This window comes from Alexandromys fortis, unplaced genomic scaffold (assembly GCF_014885135.2).
Source record: "Alexandromys fortis isolate MF-2015 unplaced genomic scaffold, M_Fortis_MF-2015_v1.1 scaffold_2_1_26212458, whole genome shotgun sequence".
Taxonomy (NCBI): Eukaryota; Metazoa; Chordata; class Mammalia; order Rodentia; family Cricetidae; genus Alexandromys; species Alexandromys fortis.
In genome coordinates, this window is record NW_026067930.1 from 22,049,847 (window position 1) to 22,063,849 (window position 14,003).

Sequence of the window (14,003 nt, forward strand, 5' to 3'; positions counted from 1 at the left end):
GTGTGTGTGTGTGTATGTATACATATATATTTTTTTAAAAAATCAAATCAAATAAAAATAGGTAGTAGAATATCTTAAATGGTTTACTGTTAGTAATATAATAACAAGTACTGGGAAAAATAATGATAGTTCAAGGCAATGACATCTGAGCCAATGATGTGTTGTAGCTTTGCCTGTCTACTGCTCAATGAGGAAAGGTGAAGAGATTCTAACTACATCAATAATATCTCTCTGAGGCAGGGCGGTGGTGGCACACGCCTTTAATCCCAGCACTCGGGAGGCAGAGGCAGGCAGATCTCTGTGAGTTCGAGGCCAGCCTAGTCTACAAGAGCTAGTTCCAGGACCAGAACCAAAAGCTACAGAGACACCCTGTCTCGAAAATTAAAAAAAATAATAATAATAGCTCTCTGTGTTGCAGACTTAGAGAGAAGTCAATTTTTCTCCACTGTTACCTGCGGTAAATATTATCAAACTAAAATCAAACATTATTTAATGTAAAACTCTACTATTGAATTAGTGCAAAATCCGCAAAATAGAAAGAAATTAATTTTCTTTTCCCTATACAGAAGACAGAAAGATAGAAATATAAATTGATACATGTATAGATAGAGAGAAACAGAAAGTTTGGGTCATATCACATGCACACACGCACAAGCAATTTGGAAGACAAATGACCTTCTGTTCTTTTTTGAGGCTGAGAATCAATAATAATTTGTCCAAAGATTTTTACTGCACATGCAGTGCATTTGCTTTCAATGCTTTGAGATTATGGAAGAGAAAAGTTCATTTTTAGTCAGTGAGTAATCAATCAGTGTTATCAACTTGGACATAAAAGTATTTTATTGCTAGTAGTGAAATTACAAATGACTGTGTAATATAATATATTTGACTATATAACATAATACAGAGAAAGTTTATGTATTTATTCTGTGATTCTCTTCTGCAGATCAATGTCAAGTCTCCAGGTTGTGACGGATGGTTACTCCTTCCCCAAAAATATCTGTGTACTTATAATTTTCTGGAACACTTTTGATAGTTAAAGTTTTTATTTATTATTTGAGAAAACCCTAAATTTATTTTATTATTTCACCTCAAAACAAAAGAAACATAAGTTCAATGAATCCAAATTTTTTTAGTGGAAGAACTTAGAGCCTCATCATAAGGAAAGTGCTTCTGTGAAAACAGAGAGGGGCCTTCTGAATCAACCAGCAGCAGACCAGCATTGTGCATGCAGGCTGCCACTCAGCACACTCAGCGGTTTGCAGCCCCACAAGCTCTGGCCAACAAGAAGTGCCACCTAATGCCTGGTGAGTAATGCGTCCAGATCTGGGGTAGTGACAAAGATAGGTGGCCACCATGATTATCAGGCAAAAGTGGGAGGAGCTGCTCCTCTTTCCATTTCCTCACTCTTAGCGAAACAAGCACTATACTATCTGAAAATCTGCACTTTTTAAACTTACATCACAAAGATATAACTGAACTCAATAAAATGAATCTATTCTATTACAGCAATTCAAAGACCTTTAAAAACGGTGTTTGCATGAGCCAGTGTCTCTGTTTGCTTTTTATTGCTGGGATAAATATGATGGTAAAAGGCAACCAGTTTATTTCATCCTACAACTTACATTAGGAGAAGTCAAGGCAAGAACTTAAGGCAGAAACCTGGAAGCAGGAATTGAAACAGAGACCATAGAGGAAAGTTGCTCTCCATGACTGACTCGACCTGATTTTTATACAATCCAGGACCACCTGCCCAGAGGAGGCACTGCCCACAGCGGGCTCGGCCATCCCATATTAATTGTTAAATAAGGAAATGTCCACAGACTTGCCTACAGGCCAACCTGATTTAAGTACTTTCTCTATTCAGGTTCTCTGAGTTCTGCCAAATGACCCTGGCTTGTGCTGATTTGGCAAAAACAAACAGCCAGCGAGGGAGTTCAGCAGGTCAAGTACTTGCCAACAAACCAGACCGCTTAATTCCAGTCAGGGACCCACATGGTGGGAGATAATCAATTCCCACAAGCTGACCTCTGCCTTACCCTTGAGCCCTGGCGTGTATATATATACTCAGTAAATTTAAAAAATGTAATAAAAAGCATTTTAATGTTTCTATCAATGAATTTGCTAATGTAAACAAAATTCAGAATGTTCCAACACTTGAAAAAACTTCTTTAGACCTGCTGCCATCAACACTTTTCAACACAGGATACAGGAATACTGAATTATTTTCTATTACTGGGAATTCTGTTAAAATGTTAACCAATATGAGGAAACTGTTTGTTTACAAAGAAACTGGTAAAGACTAATAGAAATGTTTTGCCACCCCTCTAGAGAACAAAGTCTTCATTCCTGAATGCATTTTGTGCCTGTCCTACTCAATATACCAGACCATAAAGCATATGTTCTCTGTTTAATAAGAAACATGCACATGATTTACAAGGGACTCTGAAAGTGTTCTAGCCAATGTGACACTCCTCTGGCGCCTAACTTCACAGTTTGCTTCTCTTTAAAGATTGGTCTTGCTGTATTTAACAACAGTGTGGGTCAGGATAGGGTGCAAAAAGAAAAGACAAAGAAAACCCTGGCACTTCACCACAAACAGAAAACTGTCCATGTGTGCTCCTCACACCCTAACCCCCAACAGTGTGACTTCTTTTTCTCTGTTCTATAAATAACGACTTTGAAAGCCTGTGCTGGACCTAATACAGGAAGCACATGAGGTGTATCATTCTTTCTGTATTGTTTACAATTTTATATGTGTACACAATTTCCACAGCTCCCCCACATCCCTAATATGGGCCCCACCCAAAATTCACATCTTTCTCTTTTTTATAACCCACCAAGTCGGAAAGTGTTCCTCCATGAGCCATCTAACTTTAAACCAGTCCAAGAATGCAAGCAGGAAAAATGTCAAGCATAAAAAAGGTTGAAGATGCCATTTGTGCTCATTGGTTGACTTAAGCTACTTATACAAGAGGTATCAGCTTGATGGCTGGGAAGGAAAACTGATAACTGATGCTTTCATCATAGGGAAGTCTCAGAGATAAAGATGGTAGTAACTTTTGTTTTAATTAATGCTGAACACGTCATTAAAATGAAAACAAGATATAAGAATGATGTTTCACAGTATTAACTAATAAATTATTCCTCAAGTTGGCAGTATTTCCCATGTTATGAAACAATGTACTAATATCAATACTGATGAACACATACAGGACTTGTCCATGAACCACTCAAATGGGAACATATGTTCGAAAATGTTTACCTTTACCTCAGAGGGCATTCGATTATGGAGTTAGCAAGGGGGAAAAAATGTCATTGCTGTACCCAGGGTATTTTCCAATGAATTTGTGATGTCCTTTATTAAATTAAACCATAAAACAATAAATTATTTTTCTTTCCTAGAATATTTTTTCAGTGGTATTTGGCAATCGTGTTAGAATTGCACAATGTTATAAGAATTGACTGAAGTCTAAATAAACAGCAACCTTTGAAATAAGGCTAAGGGTCTATTTATACATTCAAATAACTATCCACTTTGAGTGTTATTTAAGTCCATTTGCTTCAATGATGGCGTGTTGTTTATGTGGCCAGACTGATGGTGATATCCTGTGCTTCTAGAGGGGCAAGACTCCTCCTGTCCTCTGCATTTCTCTCCTTTATAAACAGTTAGGCTCTGTGATCTCATACTCCCTTTATGTTCCAGGACAGTCTCTTTTATGTCACATCGGGTTAATGCAAAACTACTTTAAATTTTACATGCCACAGATATTCTAAAACTTGAATTTTAAACCAGACAAATTCTTAAGGCATTTAGGAAAATCAGAGGTTATCCTATGTCCACGGACATGATCCTTACTACTTCTTCGAGGAATCTACTATCATACGAGTGTGAAATGTCTCCCACAGGATCACATATTTAAGTACTTGGGCTCCAGCAGGTGGCACTATTTTAGAAAAATTATGGAAGCTTTGTAACATATAGCCAAGCTTGCATAAGTGGGCACATATTGGTAGATCAATATCTACCCCCAAGGCTTTGTTTCACCCTACAAATTATAGTTCATTATCAAAGGAACCCAGGGCACCTGGTGGTAGTGGTGCACACCTTTAGTCCCAGCACTCAGGAGGCAGAGGCAAGTGGATCTCTGTGAGTTTGAGGCCAGCCTGGTCTTCAAGAGTAGTTCCAGGATAGCCAGGGCCTTTACACAAAGAAACCCTGTCTTAAAACAAAAACAAACAAACAAAAAAAAAAAAAAGGAAGCCAGGAGCCTGGAGATATAAACTGAAGATGAGACTATGGGGGAGTGCACTTATTGGTTTGCTCCTCATGGTTTGCTCAGACAGCTTTCTTATACAACCCAAGACCACATTCCCAAGGGACAGCACCACCTACAATATGCTGAGCCCTCCCATGTCAGTCATTAATCAAGAAAATTACCATAGACATGCCCATAGGTCAATCTGAAAGAGCCGGTTCCTCAACTGAGCATCCCTCTTCCCAAGGGACTCTAGTTTATGCCAAGTTGACAAAAACTAACCAGCACAACATCCCCAATAAAAAGAAAACAGAAGCAGATTTTTGAATTATAAAGAAAATAAATTCAGAGGTTTCCAAACCAAATCTGAAAAGCCCATTGATTTCCATTGAAAACCATTGCGAGGCAGGCTGTACAATGCTGAAGGCATAGTACCATTTTCCACGCATGTTTTCCATTTAGATGATTGCAAAACATCAGGTGTAAATGTCAAAACATTTCCTTCTGAAGCTGTGATGCCCATTCTTGACAAAGACATCAGGGAGATCTATACAACAGGTTAGCAACAAGCTCATCCTGAAAATGTCTTTCTGTGACAGCTGAAAGTTTCACTTACCAGCTGAAACTGGTAAGTGTTTGCCAGGGAGCAATTTCTTACACGATGAACAAAATACCTCATGGAAACAAGGGATACTGCGTGAGAACTGTTGCAGAGAGAGCCAGAAGTTCTCAGCATCGCATGCCCTACTGCCTCCTGTACTCAGATGATTGCTTATAGAAATGGCAAAAACATATTATCACCTACTGCAGTTTGCACCAGGACGAAAATGTTAAGATGTCTAAGCATTTCTTAAGAGAAAAATCAACCACAGCCTTTCTTTAAATAATTTCCCTGACTCTGAATTTATCTCTGTGTATCCGTTGGTCAGTATGGTGTATCAATGCTAACAGTTTATTTTATAGAAAACAAAGCACAAGACATGTTCCATGCCTCCAAATGCCAGTCAGCAGGCATAGGCAAGACGGACACTTATATAGTTAATAAGTACCCACCTGCCTATAAAGTGCAATATTAAATGCTCTTAAGAAAATATCTTTGATCTGGGCGGTGGTGGCACACGCCGTTAACCCCGACACTTAGGGAGGCAGAGGCAGGCAGATCTCTGTGAGTTCAAGGCCATCCTGGTCTACAGAGTGAGTTCTAGGAGAGCCAGAGATATACAGAGAGACCTTGTCTTGAAAAACCAAAAAGAAAAAAAAATCTTTGGAGAAAAATGGACAAAAAGACCAAAAGATTTTGAATTGTAAAATTAAAGATGTCATTTTTACCTTATCATTATTTATACTTATGTAAATTAATTATACTTGCCTGGTGGTCAGAATTAGAAATTGAATTTATTATAATGCTTTAGCTACATATTCTGCATAAGAATGGCATGTATAGATCCCTAAATGTAAATAAGTCAGATAGTATATAATATCAAATAGTACTCAAATGTACAAAATGTCAAAACAGCAGTCAAATGAAAACTAGAGTAGCTATAACCATGCTAAACATTTCTCTCTCTCTCTCTCTCTCTCTCTCTCTCTCTCTCTCTCTCTCTCTCTCTCCCTCTCTCTCTCTCTCATACACACAGTGTTTCCTGGAGATTAAAGGAGACATTGTGTGGTTGTATCCATCAAGAAGAAAACATTATGACAGATGAATAAAATAAAAATAAAACCTGTATAATGGAAGAAAATATTTGCAAATCATACCCAGAAGGCAAAAAATGTTTACAACTCCACAGCAAATACCAGTTTGAAAAAGACAAAAACATTTTTATAGATACGTCACCAAAAGAAATAAAAGATGCACAAATCTGCATAACAGATGATGCTTAGCAGTTGTCATTATGATGTATGAATCAAAACCATCAAAAGGCATATAACTAAAATCATGAATATAAAAACCAGGCAGGCTTATATAGCATTACTATATAACCCAGAAAATGCTACTTTTAGTATATGCACAAAAGAATTGAAAACAGATATTCAAATAAAATTTGTCAGTACCAGCAGTGCTCTAATAACTAAAAGAAGAAAACACCTAGATGTCTATCAACTGCTAAATGGCATAAACAAACCATGATATGTTTACATGGAAAAGCATTATGTAATTATAAAAAGGAATGAAATATAGATTCATTCTACAACATGGATACACCTCGAAAGGCTTGTGAAAAAAGCTAAATACAATAAGACTGTCCATTATATTAATATTTATAATCTCATGTTCATGGTTAGCCCATATCTCTATGTAATGCACTTAGTTTGAGTCAGTTCTGAAAAGAAATAAATGGATTAAAAATATAAGCTGGGCATGGTCCTATATACCTGCAATCCTAGCTTCCAAGCGGCAGAAGCAGGAGGGCTTAACAAGTTCAACATGAACTTGGCCTACACAGTAAGTCCCAGGGTCAGGTAAGATCCATATGTAAACAATAAATAAATAATACCTTCAATGAAAACATCCAAACAGTGAAAGGGTGGAAGCTTAGCAGACAGGAAAATGTAATATACAGCAAATTTTTAACAATTTTAACATACTCCTCGTGGAATAATATATGTCAAGAACATTGTACTGTTGTTATCCGTTGACCAGATTCTAGGGAGATTTCTCTAGTTAGGAACACATACTGCTCTTGCAGAGGACCTGAGCTCAGTTCCTAACACCCACATCAATAGCTTACAGTTTCCTATAACTCCAGCCCTAGGAAAAGCTGTGGTAGTCTGAATGAGAAAAGTGGCTCATAAGTTTCAGTATTCAAATACTTGGTCACAAGTTGATGGCACTATTTGGGGAGGCTTCAGAGATGTGGCCTTGACAAAGGAGGCATGTTACTGAGGGCAGGCTTGGAGAGTAAAAGAAGCCTCACACCACTTCCAGCTTTCTCTCCTTCTATCCCTCACTCTCTGATTATGTTTGAGGTTCAAGATCTGAGCTCTCAGCTTCATGCTGCTGCTACCATGTCTACCATCACTGTCATGATGAACTCTGATCTGTCTTGAACAATTAGTCAAAATAATAAACTCCCCATACAAATTGCCATGGTCAGAGAAATGTGTTATAGCAACAGAAAATAACTAATGTAGGATCTGATGCTATCTTATAATCTCTGGATCCATCTGCACTCACACACACACTTAAAAGCAACAAAAGTAAATCTTCAGGTGGCGGGAAACACCACTGATTAAGAACTGGGGAGATGACATGATCAGTAAGGTGTTGCCTGGGAAACATGAGGGCCTGAGATAGGTTCCCCTCCAAAAAAACAGACCAAGCACAGTAGCATCTGTTTCTTATCCTATGCCTGAAGAGGTGAAGACAGGCTTGTCCCTGAGATCACTTGCCAGTCAGAACATCTAGCTTACCCACAGACTTTCTGACATCACCAGAGGATCAGATGAAGGACACACACTCTGAACCCCAGCGTGGATAGAAGTGGAGCCCCCAACTTTCCACAGAAAATGAGCCTCTTCCTTCTACATTCCACCTCTCATGAGAGATAAAGTGTAGCTCCTGAAATGCACATTCTCTGCCCCCAGAACAGCATTTTTATGTATTTGAGACATTTAAACTCACACATGTCTCTCCCCTTGGTCAGTGTAAGCTGGAGCCTCTGGTTCCCAGTCATCCTTCGCGTATCTTTCAGTCTCTTATCTCTCAAAGACTCTGAATTCATTGTTTCTCTTTTATTTTCCCAACTTCCTTTATATCTATTTCCAGGAATCCTCCTATGTGCCCTTTGGAGCTGGCCATTCACCATCAGAAACATCCTTCAAAGTCTTCACCTCATGACTAAGTGTTCATTCACCTTTATACAGAACAAAGCTCTGTATAGAGCTGTATTAGCTCTACGGGAAGACATGGCCTCCCTAAAATCCTCTCAGGAAATGGAGTCCTTCTTACATGACCCTGGTGCTCATCTACACAAGGAGAGTGGCACATCTCCCCAGTGATCAGATTTGAACTCTTGTCTGTACTCTCTATTCCTCCTTCCCACTTGCAAGCTACTCTCTCTTTTCTCTAAAGTCCTCCAACTGTTGCCCTCACCTGTGACCTTTTAGATCATTATTTTAATTTCTGGATGACTGTGGTTCCCTAGTAACTCTTATTCTGCTCTATGGCTAAGACTTTCCTCTAAAAACTCATGGAAATCTCCACCTGCAAAAGAGCCATGAAGCAGGAGCGTTCTCTCTCTCTCTCTCTCTCTCTCTCTCTCTCTCTCTCTCTCTCTCTCTCTCTTCCTCGCCCTCTCCTTCTCCTTCTCCTTCTCCTTCTCCCTCCCCTCCTCTCTTCATTTCTCCCTATACATTCTTGTCCATCTCTGTAACTCAACCTTTTCTCCCACCATAATTCCCAAATCTTTACCTATGGGGTACCATAGACCAAGATTGCAGGCTCAGCTCAGACTTCTGTCTGAAGTCCCAGATATGTGAGAAGACAGCTGCCCTAGTCATGAGCAGAAGCTCCTGTGGTGTTTTCTGTTGCCATAACAAAATATCTGACAAAAACAACTTAAGGAAAATATTGGCTTACAGTCTAGAAGGATACAGTGCAGCATGACTGGGGAAGGCAAACTGTTGGGGACAGGAGGCAACTGATCACATTGCCCATTGCAGTCAGGAACAAGAGGCAAACACTTTCACTCCGCTACCATTCTCCTTTGTGTGAGGTCCAAGACTCGAGCTCAGGCTTAAGGGAAGTCTCCCACCCCAATTAACCTCATTGTAAACGGAGACTGAACTTTCATTTTCCAGCCACCCAGACTGGAATAATCACACCAAAACTATATTCATTACAACACTGTTTGGTCAATGGCTCAGGCATATTCCTAGCTAGCTCTTACATCTTAAATTAACCCAATGCTATTAATCTATGTATCACCAAAAGGCTGTGGCTTATTGGTAATGTTCTTGTATCTTTCTCCTTCAGCGGCTACATGGTATCTTCTTAACTCTGCCTGCTGTCTCACTCTTTCTATCTCTGTTCAGATTTCCCACCTGACTTTACTCTGCTAAGATATTGGCCAAAAGAGCTTTATTCATCAAGCAATAAAAGCAACACATATACAGAAGGACATCTCACATCACCTCATTTAGAACAATCCCTTACAGATATGCCAGAAGTCTGTTTCCATGGTGATTCCAAATGTCATCAAGCTGGCAAGCAAGATTATTAACCACGTATGTCCAAACTTAGTAATAAATATCCAGTAACTCTGGGGTGCTACTGTGGTCAATTCTAACTTCCTTTACTTAAAAAACAACCAAAAAAATGGAAGAACTTTCTGTTCCACATACTGATGTTCACAAAACAATTTCCATCTGGCCTTGATCATATTTCTCTTAAGTAAAATATGTCTCCTTCCATATTATCCACAAGTGTTTTTTTAAACAAGTCAACAAATATAAAGCCATAAAGAAATAGCCAGAAGCTTCCAGAGACACCAGTATGAAAGACAAAAAGCTGAAAGCTCATTCAGTAAGGTCAACTCTACTATACCATGGTTTTCAGTCATTTTTCTAATAGTCTACATGAGATTGACTTCATATGCTGAAGTAAAATGATCATTTTCCTAGCTTAAATTATCTTCAATTTTAAATATATGCCATTAACAGAATGTAAAGTATTCTGTTGCTCCAGCTAAGGAGCATTGTTTACTAAATACAATCTTAATGTTAAATGAATTCCTGCCTCTCCACAGTCATCAGATTTAAAAGAATGCCTTTTTTTTAAGTATCTACAGCAGGACTGCCTAATAGTACCAAGGTTCATTGAGTAGCCTTGGCAGGTGTTCTGGAAAGCTCTGGGATCAGCTATTAAGGTTTTATAGGACAGGGCATTCATTCATGATAATCTTAGCTTCAATATGGGAGGCCTCATAGCTCATAAATATCACAAACATGCTAGGGGTTTTTCATTCTTACTCCCAAAAAGGAGACTCAAGCACCTGCAAGGAAGGTACTTGTTCAGATTCCGCCTCAGGAAATATTGCAAAGGTTCACAAAGAACTCCATGTTGGAGGGGACAGCTTACTGGTAAAGCTCTTACCACACAAATAGGAGGACATGAGTTCAGTTCCAAGGATCAATGACATAAAAATCTATTCAAGGTAGTGGTAACAAACAGTTGTAATCCCAGTGCTGGGGAGAAGAAGACAGAAGGATCCCTGAGGCTCACTGATTAACCAGTCTAGCCTACTTGGCAAGTACCATTCCAGCAAAAGACCCTGTCTCAAAAAAAAAAAAAAATAGGTCAATAGCTTTGGAGTAATGATACTATAGATTATCCTCTGACCTCTACATGCATGTGCTCACACTCATATGCATATTATACACACATTTGCACCTTGGTGAATATGTACATGCATACTACTCACACGAATGCATGCATACACACACACATACACTCTCTCTCTCTCTTTCTCTCTCTCTCTCTCTGTCTCTCTCTCTGTCTCTCTCTCACACACACACACACACACACAAATTTCAGACAACTTTCAGGTTTCTGAAGTTTACTGTCATGAAAGCAGAAAGTTACCTATATGATCACAGTCAGCGGTTTCATCTCATTTAAAAAGTAATTAGCTTGGCTTGTTCCCCATTATGTCATTTGAAATTATATTTCTTTTATCATTTATACACATGAGAACTGAGAAATGATGAGTTCCTTCTTGTATCAAGCCCTTGTTGTTTATAGTCAAGCAAGTGGCACCCTGATAGCCCTTTCTATGTAACAAAGGAGGAAAAAGATTGGGACTTTGTCTTCTTAAGTTTTCCCTGACCTGGCATACTTGAACTGTGTGGCAGACAATTGGCAGAGAGTATATTTGCACCAATCAAATTTGTCAGTGCAGATTCCTTCCTTCTTCCCATACCCAGGGCATAAGACACAGTTCCACACACATACATGGATTGCTCCAAGGTGCAGACACAGGGCACACTGTTAGAATGAGCTGGTCTAGTCTTATCCGTATTTGGACCATATCCGACTACTCTATTTCTTTTTGAAAGGACTTTCTCTATCCTTTCTCTTTTCTCTCCCAAGCCTACATATATTTTTAAACTAACTGTAAATTGTTTAGATGATTTTCTTTTCATCTGAATCAGTCTTCACTGTGTATCTGTAATCCTTTTCTGACTAGGAGCATTTTTTAATGCCAAGCAGCTGTGACTAGGACGAATCCTGCAGGTTTGCCTGTTGGCCCTACCCAGTCCAGAGGTGGAGGTGAGCCATGTTCACTGCCCCAGCTCCAGGGACACAGAAGGTCTATGTCTCCATTAAACAACTAGTAGTTCACAAATTCCATTTAAATGTTTTTTAGCATGACATCTCAAAAGAGCCAGAGCTGTTCAAGCTGCCAGTATGAACCAGGAAGCTATCTCTTAAAGAAGTTGTACTTCTGCTCGCTGACAGGAATCAGAGCCTGTCAAAAAAAGAAAGTAAATACCAAGAAACTACAATTGACTCCCATTTCGTGTGACTAGAAACATTTCTTTTTTAAAACTTTCTCAGGCTTTTGGTAAAAATTTTTACCAAACTTTTGGGTACCATTCATAGATGGAAGTTTCTGGTCTGCCTAGTCGCACAGCCACTCAGACTGAAATATACACACAGAAACTATATTAGTTGCAACACTGTTTAGCCAATGGCTCAGTCATCTTTCTAGCTAAATTATCTTAAATTATCCCATTTCTATTAATCTATGTATCACCATGAAGCTATGGATTACCATTAATATTCTGGCATCCATCTCCTTGACTCTGCCTACTTTCTCTTTATATCTCTGTTTGGATTTTCTGCCTGGTTTTACTCTGCTAAGCCATTGGACAAAACAGCTTTATTCATCAACGAATAAAGCAAGACATAGACATAAGGGCATCTTACAACAGAGTGTAAAATGTAATTGATATCCCAAAGAAGCTACTCTACTCTGGCAAAGCAAATGGTTTCCTGGGCTAGGGCATGGTGGTAGAAGTCAGGCAAGAGGAGTCAACAGAGCTGCCAGGGTGATATGAGTGGCATTTCAGGATGTATACATTTGACAAAAATCACTGGTTTCATCCCTTAAAAGAAGGGCATCTTATTGCATGTAAGCTATACTTTCATAAAAATTACCATCAAAAAAAAGAGATGTACATTTGCTAAAACATATTTATTACTTAAAACAAGTTAAACTTCTCAGGTGCTTTTGAAAGTGATGCAGGAAACCCCCAGTGTGTGGCTGAGTTCATCATATTCACCGTTTTCAAAGTTTGCCCTTCCTCTACCGTGTTCCAGTACTGACCTCTACTGCACATTAACTAGATTTTACAAGAAAATTTAAAAGCCTTCACAAGCTTCCTTCCTCCTAACTACTGTGTCTGCACCAATATGTGTTTGCTAAGCTGTGATGTCTGAGCAGTTCTTTCCTATGAGAACTGGCAGGAGAGGTGCACAGAGGACGTGAGCAGGCGGGCATCTATGAAAGGTGCTCAGTAATCCCAAACAGCTTTGCTTTGAAGAAACTGTCTATGGAGACAATGCTGCCACCTACTGACAGAGCACTGAAATTCTTGTTAGATTTGCAAATACATTTCCTGCCTTCAGATCTGTTGGACATTCTCCTCTTGCTGTTACAGCAATTTATTGCACACTTCATAGTTCCAAATAATACAAATTTATAATCTTGCAGTTCTGGTCATCAGTGACTATAAAGAGTTAAAAACCCACAAGTTGAGAGACCTGCATTTGTCTATGAAAGTTTCTAGAGGTCTCACCTGTGGCTCCTTTCAACATTACCACGTCATATCCTTCCAGGCATTTTTCATTATCTCATTTCCTCCCTCTCTGACACTTGCATCCATTCATGAAGGAAGATCTGTGCTATTGCTGTGGGATCGCAGACATAATCCGTGATAATCTTCATATCTTCGGATACTGTCTCAGACTTAATCACAGCTGCTAAATTTCTTCTACTAACTCAGAGATTACACAAAACAGCCATGGGGATAAGGACATGAGCCTCATTGGAAGGCCCAGGCCACTTACCAGAACATTCAAAAATAATGGACAAATATATATATATATATCCTTTTAAAAGTAAATGAAATCAACAACAAAAGACAAACAATCAAATGAAAATAAGTAATACTGATTTGTATATACATTGCTTCAATTAAGATACATAAGTGGTCAATAACGCTTAGAAAGATGCTGTGTACCATGAGTCGAGTTTGCTGCAATAGAGGACATTCATTTGATTTTTGTTTTTTTAAAATATACCAATGTGTGTTGTTTCAATCATTTCTGTGTGTGTTTTCTAAAGATACCACTGTGTACTGCTAAAATTAGAGTCTTTTTTTTTTTCAAGACGGTTTCTCTATGTAGTCCTGGCTTTCTTGAAACTCACTCTTTATACAAGTCTGGCCTCAAATTCAAAGATATATCTGCCTCTTCCTCCTGAGAGCTGGTATGAAAGGGTGTGTCTGGCTAAGATACAGATTTTTATGGTCTGCTCCCTTATTCCCTTCTTATTCAATCAGTGTAATGGTGCAATATGACAATAATCTAACGTGCTCTGCTTTCTTGAAAATCAATCACTGCTTTTCTTGCAGTACTTCTCTGTGATGTTGATTGGTACAGCAAAGTTCTTACTTTTGTAAAAGTCCTACCAACTCTGCTGTGTTCTCAGAAATCCCATTACCTGGGAACATAAG